Source organism: Heterodontus francisci, chromosome 8 (assembly GCF_036365525.1).
Source record: "Heterodontus francisci isolate sHetFra1 chromosome 8, sHetFra1.hap1, whole genome shotgun sequence".
NCBI lineage: Eukaryota > Metazoa > Chordata > Chondrichthyes > Heterodontiformes > Heterodontidae > Heterodontus > Heterodontus francisci.
The window spans coordinates 87169820-87191201 of NC_090378.1; the positions used below are offsets into that span (position 1 = coordinate 87169820).

The 21382-nt window shown below is 41.7% G+C and overlaps 1 protein-coding gene across 17 annotated transcripts in view; it reads right to left on the minus strand.

The window, feature by feature from the left end:
* The window catches only part of LOC137372999 (nuclear receptor subfamily 6 group A member 1-like), a 399911-nt gene extending 380595 nt beyond the window's left edge, over positions 1-19316 (minus strand). For 16 of the 17 annotated variants that reach the window (XR_010975551.1, XR_010975545.1, XR_010975541.1 and 13 more), the window contains exon 1: positions 19208-19316. The gene's annotated coding sequence lies outside the window, so the exon portion shown is untranslated. Of the gene's footprint in view, positions 1-4891; positions 6295-19207 lie in introns of those variants that run through there. The other variant, XR_010975550.1, reaches the window with a different exon arrangement.
* Positions 19317-21382: the final 2066 nt, after the last annotated feature.

Here is a 21382-nt window from a genome sequence, read left to right on the forward strand (position 1 = left end):
GTCGCCGTGGTGGCACAGCAGCTACCGGCCTCTGATTGGCCAGCAGCTCTGAAAGGCCCGGACTTCTGGCGATGGGGTAATAAATCCGATGGAAGGCCTGCCGTTGTCCAGTTAAGTGCCTGATCGGCACTAAATTCAGCGGGCCTTCCATAGAAGAGGGGGAGTGGGGACCTCAGCGTCGTTTTCTCCCTCCGTGAGCATAAAATGCCCCCCGTTAACTTTGTTTTTCACTCCACAGATACTGCCTGATCTGCTGAGTATTTTCAGCATTTTCTGTTTTTCTTTCAGCCAGCCCTCTTATTTGTATGGTTTGTAAAGTACCAGTGGTGCTGTATAGAATTCTGCCTATGTGTCTGTATTACTTTCCCCCTATACCTAGCTGTTCAGGACTTGGTGGGCCTCCTCTGCAGTGTCCAATCTGTTGTTCCCCCTTATCAGGTCTCATTGGTCACTCAATGCAGCATTATATAAAGATTGTTGGCTTCAGTTTGTGAGAGACATGGTCTGCCTGGAGAAATTGATGTTAAGCCAAGTAAAAGGTATAGGGGCAAAGCCTGAACAGGAATAGCTGCATTCCCAAGTCCAGAAGCCTTTGTTCCAAACCTTGTGACTTGCCTTTCTCCTCAACCCAAGAATTAACTATCAATTTGTTTCAAGAGTCAGCTATGATTTTTCACTTAGTGCACAGTGCATTTGTGAACATTTAATTTTGGAGTACATTTGCACTTCTATGTTAACTTGCATTACAGATCATTAATATTTAATTACAGTGAAAGTCATGACATAATATGCAAAGTGTCTGAAAAAACATGTGTACCAGAGTATGGTAGTCAATTGATGTGGTGACCTCCTCCCTTGGGTTGTTAAAAATTAACACCATTTCTATTCAGCAGCAGATTTTGTTTCAGTTGCTGGGAGGCACATCACCACAGTCTGACTTCGATTTTGAAGCGCCCACAATCACTGTCAGCTTTCTGGGATCATTCAGCAATCATTTTATCCCTCACCAGTCTTACTGACATTATTTATTTCTTTTATAGGTGACTTTCTCTTAAAATACAACGTGGCCATGTGTTTTTAGTATGTTTCTGGGTGTGTCAAACTTCAACTCATCTTCACTCAGCTGAGTGAAAAGTAGACCTTAATACCTTAAATTAATGAACTGGTAAATAAACTACACTGCCCCTCAAAACTCTCCTTCATGTTTGATTGTATGACTTTCAGTTATCAGGAGATCTTTCTGATTTCTCAAAGTCTCTTTCCACATGTATTTTTACGGTCTGTTTGTATTCAAAATGCTCCTGAGACAAGACCTTGAACAGCTTACGTCACAATCATTTTATGGTTTTTCCTGACAGTCAGGAGTCCCGAGGGAGTTATGTTATGTGTCCACACAGGAGAAAGAGCTAGGCGACTCTTAAAAGTTCAGCAATTCCAGCCAAAACAGGGAACAATCTACAGCTGAGGTCCTCAGCCTGATTTGAATCATTTTCTCTGGTGGGATTTTACTCCTATTACTGATGGCTTTTGGTGGTGGCACATTCATAATTTCAAACTAAATATAATTAAATCTTTTATACCCGAGGGACAGGGTAGCAGAAATGATTTGAGTTCCATTTCTTCTGGGAAAGAAGTTATAAATGCAGCCAACATATTTGGAATAAAAATCTCATTTTTGATGATGTCTATCAAGACCATCATAGAAACATAGAGAATTTATGGCACAGACCCATCATGCCTGTGCCAGCTATACCACCTCAGCCCATCTTCCAGCTCTTGATCCAAAGCCCTGTGGGTTACAGCACTTCAAGTGCATATCCAAGTAAAATTGAGAGGAAATGATCTTTCATCAGCTCAGCCAGTTATTCAATCGGCAAATACACTGCCAAGTGTGGAACTGGACCATAAGGAATAGGAAGTACCCAGCTTCGAACCAAAGGCTTTGCCAGGGTTGCTCATTCACTGTCGGAATAAGGACTTTAGAACTGACCTCACTGTCATCACCCTGATCTCCAACCTGTCACACTTGGTAGAGTGTATGCTTGTGTGTGTTACGTATGCATGCATATAAGTGTGTGAAAAGAGCAGAAACTAGGCTGTGATGTTCTCCATGAACAAATAACTTACACCACTCACTGGCGACTTACACAGTATGTTTGGGCATATGAGTGAGGTCATGGAGGGTTTCCAGCTTTGGTAGGACCATGTCCTCCAATGTGTGTGTGTTTTAAGTGCAGGAAGGAAGGAAGTTAAAAGGTGAGGGAAGAGGTAAAATTAAAAAGAACAGATTGCGAAGCCTCAGTGGTGTGCTAATAAATTCATGTGCTTATTGTTCAGCATCCATTGAATCTTATTGAGTGATCTCATTCAGAACAGTAATAATGACAGAGGAAATGGTGACTGGGTTTACTGGTCTGTAGTGATAGCCTTTCCAGGCTGTTCATTATGCCAGTGATGATAAAAAGAAATCGTTGCATGAAGTATAGTTAGAATGTAAATTTTTTTGTCACAAATCACTGTTGAAGGAAAGTCCATCAAATTTTTACAACAGTAATTTGAAATGTTTTGGAAAAAGAGAAGCTCTGGGGGGAGTTTTTGCTCTTCCCTCCAGCAGGTTTGGAGGTGGGGAGAGCATATTATTGGGCAGGATGGTGGCAGGGAGGTGGGGTGGTGGGGGGGGGGGGGGGTGGGGTGACCCCACCACCTTCCCACCTCCACCCAAATTAATTTTGGGATGGAAGGCCTGTGAACGGCCCTTGAGGCCTTAACTGGGCAATTAATGTCTGTCACCACGCAGGGAGAATGCCAAGCAAACCTGGGTTGCTTGCCAGCTCTGGGGGTGATGGAGGGGGGTGTTGCTGGGGTTCCCTGTTAAAAGGCACTTAGTGCCTGAATGAAGGCATTGGGAAAGGGGGCCTACTGAGAGTCACCCCCATCCATGCTGCCGACCTCCCCCCCCACGCCCTCCTCCCCTGCAACCCCCACCCCACGAAACCCCTCCTGCTGAGACATCTGTGGACTGGTTCCAGGGCCTCGGCTGAGTACTCTACCGGCGGGAGCCCCAGTTTCCGCCATATGCTCGAACCATATAAAACACTAGTTAGGCCAAAGTTAGAGTACTGCGTACAGTTCTGGCACCACATTACAGAAACATATGATTGCACTGGAGAGACAACAAAGATGATTTATGAAGATGTTGCCAAGACTGGAGACGTTTAGCTATGAGAAAAAATTGGATAGACTGGGGTTGTTTTCTATGGAACAGGGAAGGTTGAGGGGAGATTTAATTAAGGTGTATGGAATTATGAGGGGCCTAGATAGAATGAATAGGAAGGATCTATTTCCATTAGCAGAGAGGTCAATACCAGGGGGAAAAGATTTAAAGTAATGGGTAGAAGTATTAGAGGGGAGTTGAGGAGAAATATTTTCACCCAGAAGATGGTGAGGGTCTGGAACACATGGCCTAAAAGGGTGGTGGAGGCAGAAACCTTCATCACATTTTAAAAATTACTCACAGTGGAGGAAAGAAGCAGATGCTGAACCTTCACTAGAGAGCAACAGGTTTCTGTACATGCCTGTGTATATGGATATGTGCCCATGAATATTTAAAAAGACACATCTGCATCCTGGCCTAAGGCATTCTGCTCTTCCACAATCCTCGTCAACTTATCTGTAAGTGTGGATAGGTGGAACTGCATGCTGATGATGTGTAAATTGGAGCAAATATGTCCTCCAGCACATTTCCCACAATCTGCATCCTTTCAGTATAGATTGGAATCTGGGCCAGTGAAAGGCTCAGAGATCCTGACATTGCAGTGTGCAGGGGAGGCTCAGTAGGTTTTCTTCATAAATTTAGTTTTGGCAGGCAGTGCAGAGGCTCCCCACACTACACAGGCCTCTGAGACTAAACTATACTCCTATTTTGGCATCAGAGGCCTCCTGTATTGAAATGCCCCCCGAAAGTGAGAGTTATCCAGAGTCAGGGATGTATCTTCGATGTGGGTCAAATTCCCATCCCTCTGGGGCTGGTGGATGGGGGGGGGGGGGGGTGGGGGGGGGGGAATGAGGAACAGAAGGAGAGAGAGGGAGAGAGAGGTAGAGAGAAGTGGGGGAGAGGTAGAGAGAGGGAAAAGGAGAGAGCTAGAGAGAGGGGGAGGTAGAGAGATGGAGGAGAGTGAAAGGGTGGGAGAAAGGAGAAAGAGGAATAGGTAAAGAGGGAGAGGGTGAGGGAGGGGAAGGGGGGAGGAGAGAGTCTTTTTAAACCTAAATACGTATGTCTGAATTTAAGTCAGACAGGGTTAACTTTGTCAAAGCTTTTGATGAGTTTCCAATTTTTATAAATACAATGGTCTGTAATTTCTTTTCAACATTCAGCTTGAGAGAACTTTCATGCAATACTGCTACTCATTATCCAGTACCTTCTCCCATTTCATCACTTCCAAGTGATAAAGAAGGAATGTGATGCATAGTCAGCCAAGTCCATTTATATATATAAAGAAACACATTAATTCTCATCCCATTGAACTCTCACAACTAAAACGTTACAAATCCAAACCATTTAGTTGCAGAAATATATAGGATAAATTGCCCACATGATACTGGAAGCCGGTTTGTCTTCTTTCACAAACAGTTTCGGTTTCAAGGTCCAAGGCTGGGCTTTTCACTTGCATTCACCTACTGTAATGGTCTTGGAAGATGGTATTATGGTCAGGTGAAGTGGGGTCAAAGGGCTTCCCTCTTTTCCCTCTCCCTGTTTGACAACAATAGGTTTAATTCTTTCTTAAAGTGGATGTACTGGCCAATCCAGTAGGTGTTTGATTACGTACTTTCTATGTTCACAACAAGAACCAATCGGACAGGTTTTCCTGAGTTTAACAAAGAAACAGGTCAACTTTATTGTACTTAAACTGAACTAAGTAAACTAAGAAACCATGTGCCAACTTTCACTCACACTCACACACTAGAGGTTCACACACACAAATAAGTCACAGAGTGGGGTCGGATAGGTTGGTCAAGTTAGAGTCCATAGAAAAAAGGAGTATAGTCTGTGGAGTTTGGTGATTCAGCTGGTTTCTAGCTGAATTTGGTGGTCCAGAGGCTTTTAGTTTGAAGAGATAGATGGCTGATTTGGTGGGTCTCTTGGAGACAGCAATGCAGATGATTTCCTCCAAAAGGGTTTCTGATTGTAGTTCACAATGTGCAAGCTGGAATGGAGAGAGAGAGAGAGAGAGAGAGGGACAGCCACTTGGGTCTGCACGTGTCAGAGTCCAGACAATTCTCCTTGCTGCTGCAGAGAAATGCAGGCTTCAAACCAAAGGTGGGAGGGGGCCTGTCACATGACAGTCACCCAGTGATTCAAGCATGGTAGTTAGCAGTGTATTTCTTCTTGTTAAAAAGAACAGGCAGTTCCCTTAAACTTCCTGAGTCTTGATTCTTGCTGGGATGAGCAGACATTTTGTCTCCCTTACAATGTAGGATACAGTGTTGCAAATTAGGTGGCCATCTTAAGCTGCTAGCAAAGTCATCTTTTATCTGTTCCTTTTTAAATTTCTTTAAAAAATATATAAATTCAGATCTCATCCAGTGGATTAAAGAAAATTCTCATTCAACAAAGCACATTGGCATGACAATGGTGTTCATGGTAGGAATGGGAGATGCTAAACAGAAGTGGACATCTCAATCCCAGTGCAAGAACACACACCAAATAGTCATGGATGATGTGAGGCCTGGAAACATTTATAAACTGGACCACTCACCCTCAAGGAAACAGACAGAAAATATGACATACTCCTGTGTTAAAACAAACATATGGTATGATCAGGTGAGAAGGGGTCAAAAGGATTCCCTCTTGTCTCTCTCCTTGTTTGACCGCAACAGGGTTTATTCCTTTTAAAACAACTTAGAATCAAATCCCGATCTATGTGAAAATAATAAACTACGCTCCAACTTTCACACACACACACACACACACGTGCACACACACACACAATCGGGAATCAGACACACCCAAATAGGTTACAGAGTGATCTAGAAGAGTTTTGTTGGATTAGAATCCAGAACAAATAAAAATAATATATGGCCTATGGGGTTTGGTAATTCAGTTGTCTTCCAGCTGAATGTGTTGTTCTGAAGTCTCTGGCTGGTAGAAGTACGCTTGCAGCTGGTCCACCTGGTTCAGGGTTTTCTTGGAGACAGTGATGCAAGTGGCTTTCTCCCCATGGGGTCTCTGTCTGTAGCAATGGTAGACTTTGATGTTCCGCAGTCGCAAACAGATTTCGAAACTTGCGATGTTACCTGGAGAGAAAGAGAGAGAGAGATGGAGAAAGACAGCCCACTGGGATTTTGTACTGATTAGCTCTCAAAGCTTGCCTGCTGTGTGTAGCAAAAAGCTCCAAGTTCATACAGACTAGGGAGACTGTCACATGGTTCTCTCAGTATTCCTCTTTTATTCCCTTTTATTGAGATCCAAAATCTAAGAATCCCAAATCTCTCTCAGGTTGTATTGTCTCCACTAATGAATGCTCTAAGGTGGCTTTGAATGTCCTGCTAATGAGGGTGATCCTAGATAATTTACTCAACTGTTCAAGCCATTGTCCTGGATGGGAGCTTTTTAGACATGCATCTCCATGTCGATGTCCTGGAATGTGAGGTACTTCAATGCAAATTGTGGTGACTATCTTAGCTGCCAGTTTTTTTTAACGTTAAATGTAGGATTCCAGCTTTCCTTTTAAAAAGTTTAATGTAGGTTTCCAACAGATGCATTAAAAATCCTCACTAAGCATAGCATGTTTTCTTGACACATAATAGTGCTGCATATTTTCCATGTTATCTGTAGGGTTTGCATTGCTTGCAGAGTGATGTGTAGGAGTCATCACTGTTCATAATATCCATATTGCAATCGGCTACCACAGCATTGAAAGACCGCAGTACGTGCACTCTGAATTTTGATTTAAGAATGGCACTCTGCATGGAGAAAATGCGTGTTCCTTGAAGAATGTATGTCATTCTAATTTTAATCTTTTGAAAACTATTCAGCCTCATAGTTAAATGTTCAGGAAATTGTTTATGTTTTAATTTCAAAATAGACTTTTTTTCTTTGCAGATTAAGATATGTGATCCACTCATATATATCCATAATCTGTTTTTAAACCATGCCAGTCATTTTGTATCATAAACAAAGTAATTACTGGCTTGATGTAACCTCCAATACAATCAGGGTTTGTCCTTCACTGTTACCTAAATAGATTAAAGGTAAGAATGAAAGGGAATCGTGTTCAGCTGAGAATTAAACATTATTTTTACAGTAGTAGAGATGGGGAATAAAGACCATGAGGTGGAATCATTGTGTGTACAGGCATTATGACAATTTATAGTCTCTCTCTCTCCTTCTATAACCCATTTGTAACTGATTTAGAGTTTTCACATTTTATTTTATTGGTGGCAGTTATGTTCAGTCAGCCGAAGGAACATGACAACTAATCATGCAAATTATTAATAATCTGTATATTGGTTTACACAGTCCCTGTGCACTTCCCGCATGCATCCAACAAATCTTTTTAGACTTCTTTAAATCACTACACAGAACAAATACAACATGTACACACATTAAGGTTAAAATACTGCTATGATATATCCCAACATAATTACATGAATTCACAAATTCATTTTCCAATGTGACAATTGTTGCATCTCTAACATGAACTGACAGAAACAGAACCCTGAATACTTTGAGGAAGGGCATTCCGAAGTGTCAATGCTTGAACAAGAAAAGATGAATCATAGGTGGTCCACTGCCATTGTTGATTGGCACTTTCAGCATGAGGAAGCATATGTAGTTATTTGCTGTGAGCTCCGAGTATTTGGTGCTAATTTTTCCAGGATGTGACATTCAGACAAGCTTGGGTGCAAACATGAGCTGGATTGGCTAGAGAGATGTCAAAGTAGATATTGGGTGTCCACTGGCCATGGTTGAACATGATATTTACACTAGTTGTACCATATACAGACAAATTTGGAATTCTGTTGAGCAATAAAATATGTCATTTGGAAGCTCTCATCCAAACAAAGGATATATTTTTCAGTTTACTATGGAATTGCAGATGGTGGGTATAACAAGTGTTTCTATAGGGGTTCAGTCTATCCACGCTTGGTAACATGGCTCATTTGGGCACCTTGGATCATTTTGATGGTGGAAGTCAACTCCAGCAATTCTAGCTCATCATCTATGTATATATCCTCACCAATGCACATGATGGAAGGTTAGATCCAACTTGTTTGTAATGGATCACTGCTTTGCTCTTGTGGCTTGAACATGATCTGCCTTCTTTCCATTACCCTTGATGCTTCCACAAACTCCATACCTTTGCCATCAATGCCATAGTCTTCCCTGGCCATAGTCTCAGATTGGACCATACTGTTTGCAACATTGACATCCTATTCAACCCTAAGCTGAGCTTCCAAACTCATATTCTTTCCATTACAAAGTTCCACCTCTAGAACATTGCTTACCTCCTCCCCGTCCTCAACCCATCTGCTGATGAAACTCTCATCCGTGCCTTTGTCCAGACTCAAATATTCCGATGCACACAAAAAAAAAACCTAGAGACAGTCAACAGGCAAGGCACCATACGTCAAGAGAACACAATCTTTTGATGTTTTGGGGGCTCACATCTTCTCTCTGGCGATGTCAGATGGGCGTGTCAGTGTTTCTGGGGTTAGAGGGGAGTGGAATGAATTAGTTCTTGGTTTGGTGATTCCCCATTGTTGGAATACTATATTGGAATGGTGGATTTCACTCTTTATCTTCCACCTGACTCCTGGACCACTGGACCTGGCTCGACTTTCATGCTGGTTTTTCATGCTTCCTGTTCCACTTGCCTATCCCTCTTTAGCTCTTCTCACATACATGGATCTCATATTTCTCTGAGCTCTCTCACTGTGTGTCTTTTTCTCTCCTATGTTTATAAATTTTGCCCTTTAATAATCATCTGTCCCTCACCTAAGCACTTTACAGATCGTTTTGTTCCTTCTCCAACCTGTGAGCTTGGAGCTTTTCCTTTACGTGCATTTCATCTGTAATATCTTCCAGCTCTGAGGAAGGGTTTATACCCCAAATACCTGTTTTCTTAACAGATGCTGCCTGATCTGCCTAGTGTCTTCAGAATTTTTTGTTTTTGTTTCAGATTCCTAGTAACTGCAGGATTTCATCTTTTAAGGCAATGCTATCTTAGCTGGCCTTGCAACATACACCTTCTGTTAACTTCAGCTCATTCAAACTCAGCTGTCTGAATCCTGTCCCATATTAAATCCAGATCACCCAAGAGCTTGCTCACTTACCTTGAGTCCCAATCCTCAAATGCCTCAATTTAAAATTTTCATCTTTATATTTCGATCATGGCCTCAACCCTCTCTATTGCTGGAACATCCTGAGCTCTATAACGCCTTCCCCAAACTCTTCCTTCATCTGATTCTGGACACTTGCACTTCACTTTTCAAACCAACATTGATGGTATTATCTTCAGTTGGCTAGGCCTGCTATCTTCGAAGATTTGCTCCTTAAACCCTCCACCTCTGTATACCTCTTTCCTTCTTTAAATCCTTCCATAAAACCTACTTCCGCCCCTCCTAATATCTCTTCTTTATCTAGGCATCCTTTTATTTGGATTGCATTTCTGTGATATTTTTCTACATTAAAGGCACAACATAATTAATTATGGTAGACAGATTTGAGATGCTGGTCTAAATCGGAAGTGCTGCCTCTGAAGAACATTTTGCAGCAACCAAAGGGGCTACTTCACAGGTGTAATTTAAATCTTCAGTAAAAAGTACAGTTTCCTGAATACCCATGCAAACTGAACAACTAACAACAGAAAGCAAGTCATTTGACCTTTGCAAATGAATCAAACAAATTCCATGGTTAGAATGCAGTCTTAACAAAACATCCTCAGGTAGTCAAGAGTCCAGGGTCGTGTGATGTGAAATCATGTCTTCATATTTACATATTTCATTAAACTACAGTCTAAACCACACCTGATGGGTCTGTAGAAACTGTCATCATTTTGCCCAAGTAGGGCAAAGTTGATAAGCAAAGAGTGAATGCCACCACCCACACATTCAACACCCAAATGGCAGAGCAAAACTGACAGAAAAAAGTACTCCATCTGCATTTCTCCAAAGACTAGCTGGCAAAGGTTGTGGTTGTCCTTTCATCAGAAAACAAAGATAAAATACATTAGCCACATAGTCAAAGGTGAAGCACACCCCAACACAAAAGCAAAATACTGCGGATGCTGGCAATCTGAAATAAAAGCCGAAAATGCAGGAAATATTCAACAGGTCTGGCAGCATCTGAGGAGGGAGAAACAGAGTTAACTTTTCAGCTCCATGACCTTTCATCATATTATATGTGAAGCACAGCACACCTTGAGATAGGAGGAAACAGCTAGTGCCATGAAGAATGAATACATTGGGAATGTATCTCATCCTACACGGACTTGTTTCAACCATCTTCACAGAGAGAAGAAATTCTGACATCGAGTTGCAAATTGGTTGACTACACTTAGGCAGGCTGGCTGGCACTCATGTTGGCCTACTAGCTGCCAACTTATTAGTATAACTCAAGGATCCCACCAGTTCAACCTCCTCTGTCACCACTTCCAGGATGATTGGCAAACTATATCACAATTGATGTGCCAGTCCTCTTAGAAAATAAGTTTGTTGAGAATCCCAATAAAAATGAAAGAACTGTGATTTTGCCATGTCCTCAGGACATCCCAAAGGGTTGTACAAGAAGTGGATTACTGTTAAAGTACAGTCATCATTGTCAAGTATAAAAAAAACAGCCACCAGTGTGCACACAGACAGCAAATGAACAAATGACCAGATGATGGTGTTGATGTTGTAAGGAAAGCTCCCTGCTCTCAATCAAACAGTGTGATGTACACCACCAAATTTGATAAGACCCAAAAATGGCACAGGGATCGCAATGTGCTATTAACCACACTCATTGCTTCTATGAAGGCAGCACACAAACCTCGGCTACCTGCTCATTTAAGTGATTATAGCTAGGGCTCTACCAAATTCACAGCTGTGAAAAATATTTCACGGACCGTGAAATCTCAGGTCCTCCGTGTAATCTCGGGTCCTCCGTGAAATTGGCCATTTTACGAACTTTGCACGTTTTATTCATTGTGCTGTGGAAACTATCGAGGTATTTCCCTCTTGCCTATAGCAGGGAAAATCCTGACATGCATTCTCTTGAATCATCTATTTCCTGTGGCTGAGGAAATCCTCCCAGAGACACAGTGTGGCTTTAGACCTTCCAAAGGAACCTCCGACATGGCCTTTGATGCCAGACAAATCCAACAAAAATATCGGAACAACACCAGAAACTCTTCATTGCATTCATTGACCTGACCAACTCAGTAAATCGTGATGCTCTGTGAATTGTGCTCCAAAGATTTGGATGTCCAAGAAACTTCATCACAATCCTGCAATTGCTCCAGATGATATGACTGCAACTGTCTTGAGTGTGAGATTTGAAACAGATGCCTTAAAAATCCGGACTGCGGTCAAGAAAGACTGTGTAATAGCCCCCATACTATTTACAATCTACCTGACAGTGGCTATTCACCTCATGAAAGATCAGCTGCCCTCTGGTGTGAGTATTAAATACCGCCTAGATTGAAACCTTTAACCTTAGTCACCTCTGTGCCAAAACTAAACTGACAACCATAGACATACATGATCTACAGTTTGCAGATGACTGCAGTGTTTTGCCCACTCTGCATCAGATTTGCAAACTACTCTCGATCTCTTCAATTCTGCAAACAAGAGACTCGGCCTGTCCTTAGATGTTGCCAAAACAAAACCCACATCAACCCATACCTGGTCAGCCAAATATTCCTCCCAAATATGTTGAAGTAGAGACTTTGGAACACTTCCCATACCTTGGCAGCCACCTCTCTCAAAAGGCCACCATTGACGAGTAGATCCAACACTGGATCAGCTACGGCAGCGAGCGTTTAACAACAAAGAACTCTGCAAGTCAACAAAAGTCCTAGTGTGCATAGCAGTTGTTGTCACCACACTCCTGTACTGCAGTGAGACCTGAACTGTGTATCAGCGACACACAAGAGCACTAGAGAAATTCCATCAGCAATGCCTCCGCTGCATTCTCCGGACTCAATGGGAAGACCGTCGAACAAACGCTAATGTCCTTCTTGAAGCCAGCTGCAGAAGCATTCAGGAAAAACTCCTGCAAAATCAACTTCAATGGACTGGACACTGTGTCCAGATGGCCGGAAACCATCTCCCTCACCAAGTCCTATTTTCTCAAGTCTCAAATGGCCAGCGTTCCGGGGAGGACAAAGAAAACACTTCAAAGACACTCTGAAGCTCTCTTTGAAGCATGGCAGCATTGATATTGATGACTGGGAGGTGCTTGCTCCCAATCGTTCAAAATGTCAACAACTTGTCCATCAAGTTGCATCATGCTTTGAATCTAAATGCCTTAATGATGAGGCAGAGCAGCAACACAGAAGGAAAGAAAAGGAAGCATATCCTGCACTCTGGATCCCACTACCTCATGGGGTGTCCTGCTCCATGTGCCCAAAGATCTGTGTGTCGAGAATCAGCCTGCTCAGTCACATGAAGAACCATAGCAGAAACGTGCGACTTGGAGTAGACATCATCTTTGAATCGAGGGACAGCAGACGACAATTCATTGACACAATGCTCACCTCTCTGCTTGCTGGGAATGTTCCGAGCATCACAGTTTACTGATTGACACAAGGCTCACCTAGCTGATTGATAGATGAGGGAGGGCTTCCAGTACAGTTTTAAGAGCCACAGTCTCAAATATTAGCACACAAGTGAGAATGCTCAAATGAGCAAATCAAAAACGGCCACAACCATTACTGCAGCACATCGACTGAAAGAATTTGGAGGCCAAATTCTGCATGTCAATGGTGAAATACAGTTTTGCGCAAGCTGCAATGTTTTGTTGGATCACACACAGCGGGCAATGGTTCAGCACCACTTAGAATCTGAAAGCCATTGCAGCAGAATGAGAGCATCTGACACCGCACTGCTGGAAAACAAACACACAAAAAAACAAGCAACGATTTCATACCTTTTTAAGAAGTTGACAGAGAACTCAGAAAATTGTCAGTGGGTTACAATGGAACTTGTGGATGTTTTTGCAAGCAACAACATACCATTGGAAAAACTTGATCACCTAAAGCTGCGGATATTCATTCAACATAATATTCAAAATGGTAGTTGCTTGCCAAGTGCAAATAAACTATGACAGGACTGTCTACCGAAGGTTATTGCTACACATTGTGAGGAGATGAAGTCTCAGATTAACTCATGTGAGTCACCTTGCTCAAATTCAACCATTGACTTCAGTGACTAAAGAATGTGACCTGCTATAGTCAGCTTTTTAGAATAGATTTTGAGTATACAATAAATGCCATTTGAAACCAGAAACCTCCCTTGTCTTTTTTGTTTTAAAAAAATCATTTTCATGGTTTGTTGCAACACCATGACATTTATGATTTAAATATGTGAAATCCTGAAATTCACAATTCTTAAAATGCCATGACCGTGAAATTTGTAAAAATTTGACTATGAATTTGGTAGGGCCCTATTTATAGCATACAGGCAGTGCTGAGTGCACTGTTCAGTGGCTGCACACCTGAACAGGGGTGCAAAATAGTGAGTGGCTAGCATGAGCTCTGATTAGCATGCATTACTTAAAGCCAGCTTTCATGTCTTGCAGGACAAGGTGGCACATAACTGGAGACAGTAGCACCTAATTGGAGGGTGACAGGTATAGCTGCATATCCTCACCCTCATGGATAAGACAGTGCTTGCTATCATTGGAGTGGCCATGATTAAAGGTGATGGTATGTTCATACCTAATCTTCTTCTTCACATCCCACTTCCCCCCTCATCCCATATTCTCTTTTGCTTTACAAGCTGCAGATGGCATAAGCATGCACCTCTTACTTTCACCCCTCCCCTTCTCTCACCATAACCCTACCCTTGATTCTTTTTCCTTTCAGATACCCAGTGCTAAATTCCAGAAAGCCTGTTGTTGGAGGATGATGCTGGAGGCAATCTTTACTCAGTGTTACATTTATCACACAGAGTAAAAAGATTACAAACATATATCTCTCACTCAAAACCTACACCAGTCTCAGTAGATGTTGCCTTATATGTGCTCAAGTATGACCCCCCCCCCCAATTAACAACCTCCACCTGCATAGCCATGAGAATTTTATTTTTTAAAACTTAGGAGGTCTGTGTGCCTTTAAGACTGAGAGAAAAAAGACTTTCTGTGAACAGCGACTGAATGTTGACTAGGTATTTAAACTGCAGGCTGTAAAACTCGTATCCAAGCAACAGAAAGATTTACAATTGTCTTGTGACTTCACTGTTGAAAGCTTTCAGTTTCAGTTCTGCAGTGTGAAAGAGACCAGGGAGCTGTGAGCAGCTAAAAGCCAGTTGTTGTTGGAGACCTGGGTTTGCAGACCAGAAAAAGAACTCTCCTGGAAAGGAAGACTTGTCTCTCTTGTAAAAAAAAGGAATCTTGCATTTGAGTTGGGGCTGTGCTCTGCCTGGAGAGAGGAAAAGACCCCTGGAGAGAGGAAAAAAGACCCCGAGAGAAGAAAACACCCAGAGAAAGAGGAGTTGATGCTCTCTGAGGAGAAAAGCTCCTTTGCTGAGAGGAAGCCTGCATTGTTAAAAGTAGCAAAAATTCCTGTTGTCTCCAGTCTCTGGAAAATTTCTGCATCAAGAGTGCTGTTGCCTTTTGTGTTTTTGGAAGACCTGAAATCTCGAGAAATTTTCTACTGTTAAGACTGCTACTTTAAAATTTAAGTAGACATGTTGCTACATGTTTGCTGAATGATCTGTGTGACGCCTGCTGCGGACGGATTTCCATGAATGCCTACCCATCACAGACTGTTTATCGAACTCACCTGGAGAGACATCGAGTGGCATCTGACTATTTGACTCTAGGACACCTCACCAATCCAGAAATATCCTACCAGAAGTTACCCAGTTATTTTATTATTTCTAAGAAACAGTTCTAATTTGAAACATCATTTTAAAACTGGTTAACCATTGTTTTTTGAATGTATGTGTGCATGAGAGTTAGGAAGAATAAGGAGTTATAAGATCTTTTCATACATATAGATTCATGTCATTATCACTTAAACTTGGTTTATTAATAAATAGTTAATTTTGTTGTTGTTTAAAGAAACCTAGTTTGGCGTGCTTTATTCTGGGGAATAATTTGGCTAATTTCTGGTAGGTGGAATCTTTACTAATATGCTGTGACCTGAAGAGTAGTTGGGACTGAATTAACAGTACATTATTCCCGCCTTGGTCGTAACAATATAATTTAGCAATTGATACCCAGAAACTGCAACTTGTACAGGCAGTAGAGAAAGATAAAGAAGTGGAAGAGGAAGAAGAGACTGATGATGAAGAAACACCATCAGTCGCTCACACACTCACAGCCAACAGCACGCATTATACAGGATAGCATAGAAGTGAGACACCGAGTATGACTAGTCTGCAGCCAGGGCAGGGGCAAGGGTAGCACAGGTGCCAGTTTGCCAGACGGTGAGGTTGCATACGAGTTCTACTGTATAAGACTCAGATGAGGACTTCAATGGGATGGCTTATAGAAAAGGTTGATGGATAGATACACTGAAATGTTTGGTGCATTGGCAAGCCTGTGGTCAATCTCGATGAGCATGTAGGAGTCCAGCACCAACTTGGCACAGGGCTTTGTGCAGAGCTTGGAGCTCATCCTCCACAGTGTGGAAGGGGTGGCCAACTCCATGAGATCATTTCTGGACCCAACCATGATGAAGCGTCTGATGACCAATGTCTCAGCTTCCAGTGCAGTAGAAGCAGAAGTCACCCAATGTCTGAGTGCTGCAGTGGAAGTTCAGACTGCTCTCATGCAAGTTCTGCTTACTGCCATCATAGCTGTGGATACCAGTGTGGAAGGGGGCTCACAAGGTGTCACAGCACGCCATCAGCAAAATGGCATCCATCACAGCCAGCACTAGAAGTGTATGTGGTGCTACAGACACCATTTTGGAGACAAAACGGCCCCTGTGGCTCTGAACAAATGGGTACCACACATCTGAATTTTGCAGCCGGGATCGTATATATCACCTAAGGAAGCAGATTATTGCAGTGTTGTAGTGTTTTGAAATTGCAATTGTATTGCGCATTGTGTACTCTAGAGGCTGCTGTAGAACACATATGCTAGCAAAGGGGAAGTGAAACTAAACACAGAATAAAGAAGAACCCTTTATGTTCAGCAGCCTGCAGTATTTATCTCTCTGTCTTAAGCCTCATATCCTATACTAAACTCAGTTAAACCTCACCCCAGTCCTGAGAGATATCACAATTATGGCCTTGGTTTAATATTTCATCTGAAAGACAGCACCTCCAACAATGTAGCACTCTTTCAGTACTGAAGTGTTAACCTAGATTATATTCAGAAGCAGGCCTTGCATTCACAACCACTTGACTCAGAGGTGAGAATCTATCAATTGAGCCACACTGACACTAATACTGATTCCTTGGGTTTAATTTCAAAGTCAATCTCCGTGGTATTAAAACTAGCCACTTCAACTTTTGTTCAATATACCAGTTGTCATTTTTCATCCATTTTGCATCTCTCTCTTTTGCCATGATTCCAGAAAACTAATTAACAGTTCAAATTAAATTTATAATAATATGCTGTGAAAGCATTGCTGCAAAATAAGCTTGTGTTCCATAGTTTTGTGTTCTTAAATTACTCTAGCAAATGCATTGGGACATTATTCTAATCTTTCATTTCCCTAACGAATCCTTGTAGATATATCTTGCATTCTTTCTCTTTAAATTGTATATCTACTTAAAGCTAGTTTACAAAAAAAACATATATTGCCTGCAGATGCCAAAACTCATTTTGTATCATAGCCATTGCTAATGAATTACAATATTTTTCCAAATAGGAACAGTCTTTATATAAACTTGTGAGGCTGATATATCACAAATATTTCCCTTACCAAAGGGAGGAATCAAACCATACTTTAAATATAATTTAATTGCACATATCTTCAATGCTGAATGGAGTGTTGCAAAATTGTTACTCAGCTAATTATTTTCTGTTCCAACCCTTAATTATTGGCTTATGTTGTGGTTCTCTACTTGGGCAACAATGTTTAACACCTACAATTATTTCACCGCCTAAAATACAATTTACCAATTCTAATTGCCAAAGTATACTTAACACCTCCCAAAAATAACTTTGTTACCAAGTGCTAATGAAAAAAATAGAGCCGTGAACAAGGAAACTCCACTTAAGTAATGAGCTACTTCGAACACTGCCACTAGATGGTGTCCAGCTGAAAATTATGTTGAGGTTGTGCCTGACTATGTTTTATGATATCATTACCCAAAGCAGGACTGCATTAAAAGTCAGGATATCTTAAAAGATTCTTATTTTAAACAAGTGGTGAAGCAGTTAATGTTTGAGACCAAATTATAAATACACAATGCTGCAAAGGGATGCGAGTTGCATAGCTACTCCTTTTTAAGAAAAGTACACATTTGAATATATACTGCATTTCAGAAGGCCTTACTTATTCAGGGATCCTCTTATGTTAAGTTTGCAAGGATAATTATCAAATGCTACAACTTGCAGAAGTTTTCTGATTTCAAAGCTTAAACATGCATGATTTCTTGAAGTATAAACGGGAAAAAGTTCTGGTAAAGAAAAATCTACAAGCAAACTTCCATATATTAAGTCATGACATCTCGCAATGTCACTCCTATTGGTCATATCTAATCATCTGAATATAGTAGCTGAGGCATTTAATATAACCAATGTAACAACAGAACAGAATTTTTTATTTAGAGATACAGCACCGAAACAGGCCCTTCGGCCCACCGAGTCTGTGCCGACCAACAACCACCCATTTATACTAACCCAACAGTAATCCCATATTCCCTACCACCTACCTACACTAGGGGCAATTTACAATGGCCAATTTATCTATCATCTGCAAGTCTTTGGCTTTGGGAGGAAACCGGAGCACCTGGCGAAAACCCACGCGGTCACAGGGAGAATTTGCAAACTCCGCACAGGCAGTACCCAGAATCGAACCCGGGACCCTGGAGCTGTGAGGCTGCGGTGCTAACCACAATTCTAGAATTGCATTCATGGAGATTAGTAATAGGCAAACAAGAGAGTAGTTATTTCTTTATTTAAAAAACCTGAGTCTTGACATTTTAACCGTTTGATAAAAGCATATCAACAATAAAAGCATTTGTCTGAAATTCCTTGTTCTGCAATTTTAACAATTTAAAATAAATTTGTTAACACCTCTTTTAAGAAGGCAGAGAAAGAAGTTGAGACAGATGCATGAAGGTCTGGAGCTTCTGCTCAACTGCACTGGTTGTTTAAATGCAATTTCTCTGATATTGGTGTAACTGGTGCAAATGATCGTGGAATTTTAAGCACAAATTACAATCAACGCAATATGAGTTTCTGCGATCTTTTGCACTAGTTTTTAAAATATCCTGTTAGAAGTTGACCATGCCTACAAAACTAACCACAGAGCCTGGGTAAATTAATCACCATTGAGAGATTCTGCTAATTGTGCTCTTTGCAGGTCTTTGAGGAAGCTCCAAAAATTAAGTTGGAACTTCTGGGTGCAGGAACACTAAAAGGTATGATTTAAAATGTTTTGAATGATTTTTCTTTTAGCATTTACTAAGGAATGCATTACTGTACCCCAATCTAACTAGAAAATTATTCTGTCTATTTTTAAAGTCATTTTCAGAAATTGTTTTTAGTGGATTGATGCTGAGATTTAAAATGGTAATTGTTTTGTGATATACCCATTTTCAGCTGCATTCATCAAACTTTTCCAGGCTACCACTCTTAAATATATCAAGGAATACTTTTAAAACAAAATTGTTTTTAAGCATTGTAGATTTGTAAAACCTAACCAGTCCATTTTAGTTCATTCTATTATGTTTACTAATATTAGAGATCTGAATTCACATGTTCCATCTAAAAATAAACACTGTAGTTGACCTTCTCCTGGTGAAATATGCAATGAATATTTATTTTTGTAAAGTAATTCAAAACTATATACTGAACAGATAAAAGCAGATAGCTCACCATTGGTATGTTATTCACCATTCTTTGAATAGTCACATCTGGAGCCCACACTTTTGGTCTTAATGTCACCAATTTATTATTCAGCAAACCACTGAATTGGCTCATGTATCCTCTTTGCATACCATGGGTATTCAGCATAGTCAATATGTCTCAAGGGAACTTATTGGTTCTTTTCGTTCAAGATTTCATTGCATCAATTCATTGTGCAACTTCCCCTTTCTGCCTCCTGTATTGCACCTGTGTGTGATGTGTTGTCATCTTCTATAACGGTTGAATTACACAGGCACAATATTTTCCAAAGTAAAACTAGCACCTTGGCTTCAACGTGGCCACTTTCCTTGGGAACCGACTCTTCCTACAATTCTGGAGAGGCATTTCAGATGATTAAATGTGCCTTGCTTTCCCTTAATTCTCTCTTTAAGAAAGTCTCAGCTGAAGTCCATTCTCAGTCCAGGTCATGGTACTGATGGGGAAAAATGTAAGAAAGCTACTTTTCAGAGACCAACTTTATTTAAAGAATGAGGATATTTTAGTAAAATAAAAGCAAAATACTGCGGATGCTGGAAATCTGAAACAAAAACAAGAAATGCTGGAATCACTCAGCAGGTCTGGCAGCATCTGTGGAAAGAGAAGCAGAGTTAACGTTTTGGGTCAGTGACCCTTCTTCGGAACTGACAAATATTAGAAAAGTCACAGATTATAAACAAGTGAGGTGGGGGTGGGGCAAGAGATAACAAAGGAGAAGGTGCAGATTGGACCAGGCCACATAGCTGACCAAAAGGTCACGGAGAACAGGCAAACAATATGTTAATGGTGTGTTGAAAGACAAAGCATTAGTACAGATTAGGTGTGAATACACTGAATATTGAACAGCAGCAAGTGCAAACCTGAAGAAAAACAACCTGAAAAAAACAGTGGGTAAGCAAACTGAACAAACTAAGATGAAATGAAATAAATGCAAAAAAAGATTGTAAAAAATGTAAAAGGGAAGAAAAAACAACTAAAAATGAAAGTAAAATGGGGGGCTGTCATGCTCTGAAATTATTGAACTCAATGTTCAGTCCGGCAGGCTGTAGTGTGCCTAATTGGTAGATGAGATGCTGTTCCTCGAGCTTGCGTTGATGTTCACTGGAACACTGCAGCAATCCCAGGACAGAGATGTGAGCATGAGAGCAGGGGGGAGTGTTGAAATGGCAAGCAACCGGAAGCTCAGGGTCCTGCTTGCGGACTGAGCGGAGATGTTCCGCAAAGCGGTCACCCAGTCTGCGCTTAGTCTCCCCAATGTAGAGGAGACCACACTGTGAGCAGCGAATACAGTATACTACATTGAAAGAAGTACAAGTAAATCGCTGCTTCACCTGAAAGGAGTGTTTGGGGCCTGGGATAGTGAGGAGAGAGGAGGTAAATGGGCAGGTATTACACCTCCTGCGATTGCAGGGGAAGGTGCCCTGGGACGGGGACAAGGTGGTGGGGGTAATGGAGGAGTGGACCAGGGTGTCGCGGAGGGAACGATCCCTTCGGAATGCTGGCAGGGGAAGGGAGGGGAAGATGCGACTGGTAGTGGCATCACGCTGGAGGTGGCGAAAATGGCGGAGGATGATCCTTTGGATATGGAGGCTGGTGGGATGAAAAGTGAGGACAAGGGGAACCCTGTCATGGTTCTGGGAGGGAGGGGAAGGGGTGAGGGTAGAGGTGCGGGGAATTGGTCGGACACGGTTGAGGGCCCTGTCAACCACAGTGGGGGGAAATCCTCGGTTGAGGAAAAAGGAGGTCATATCAGAAGCACCGTCATGGAAGGTAGCATCATCAGAGCAGATGCGTCGGAGACGGAGAAACTGGGAGAATGGAATGGAGTCCTTACAGGAGGTAGGGTGTGAAGAAGTGTAGTCGAGGTAGCAGTGGGAGTCAGTGGGCTTATAATGGATATTGGTAGACAACCTATCCCCAGAGATGAAGACAGAGAAGTCGAGGAAGGGAAGGGAAGTGTCAGAGATGGACCATGTAAAGGTGAGAGAAGGGTGGAAATTGGAAGCAAAGTTGATAAAGAGGATATTTTAGTGTTGGCCGTGGCTCGGTTGGTAACACTCTAGCCTTTAAGTCACAAGATTCCAGGTTTAAGCCCTACTCCAGGGCTTGAGCACAAAAATCAAGGCTGACATTCCAGTGCAGTACTGA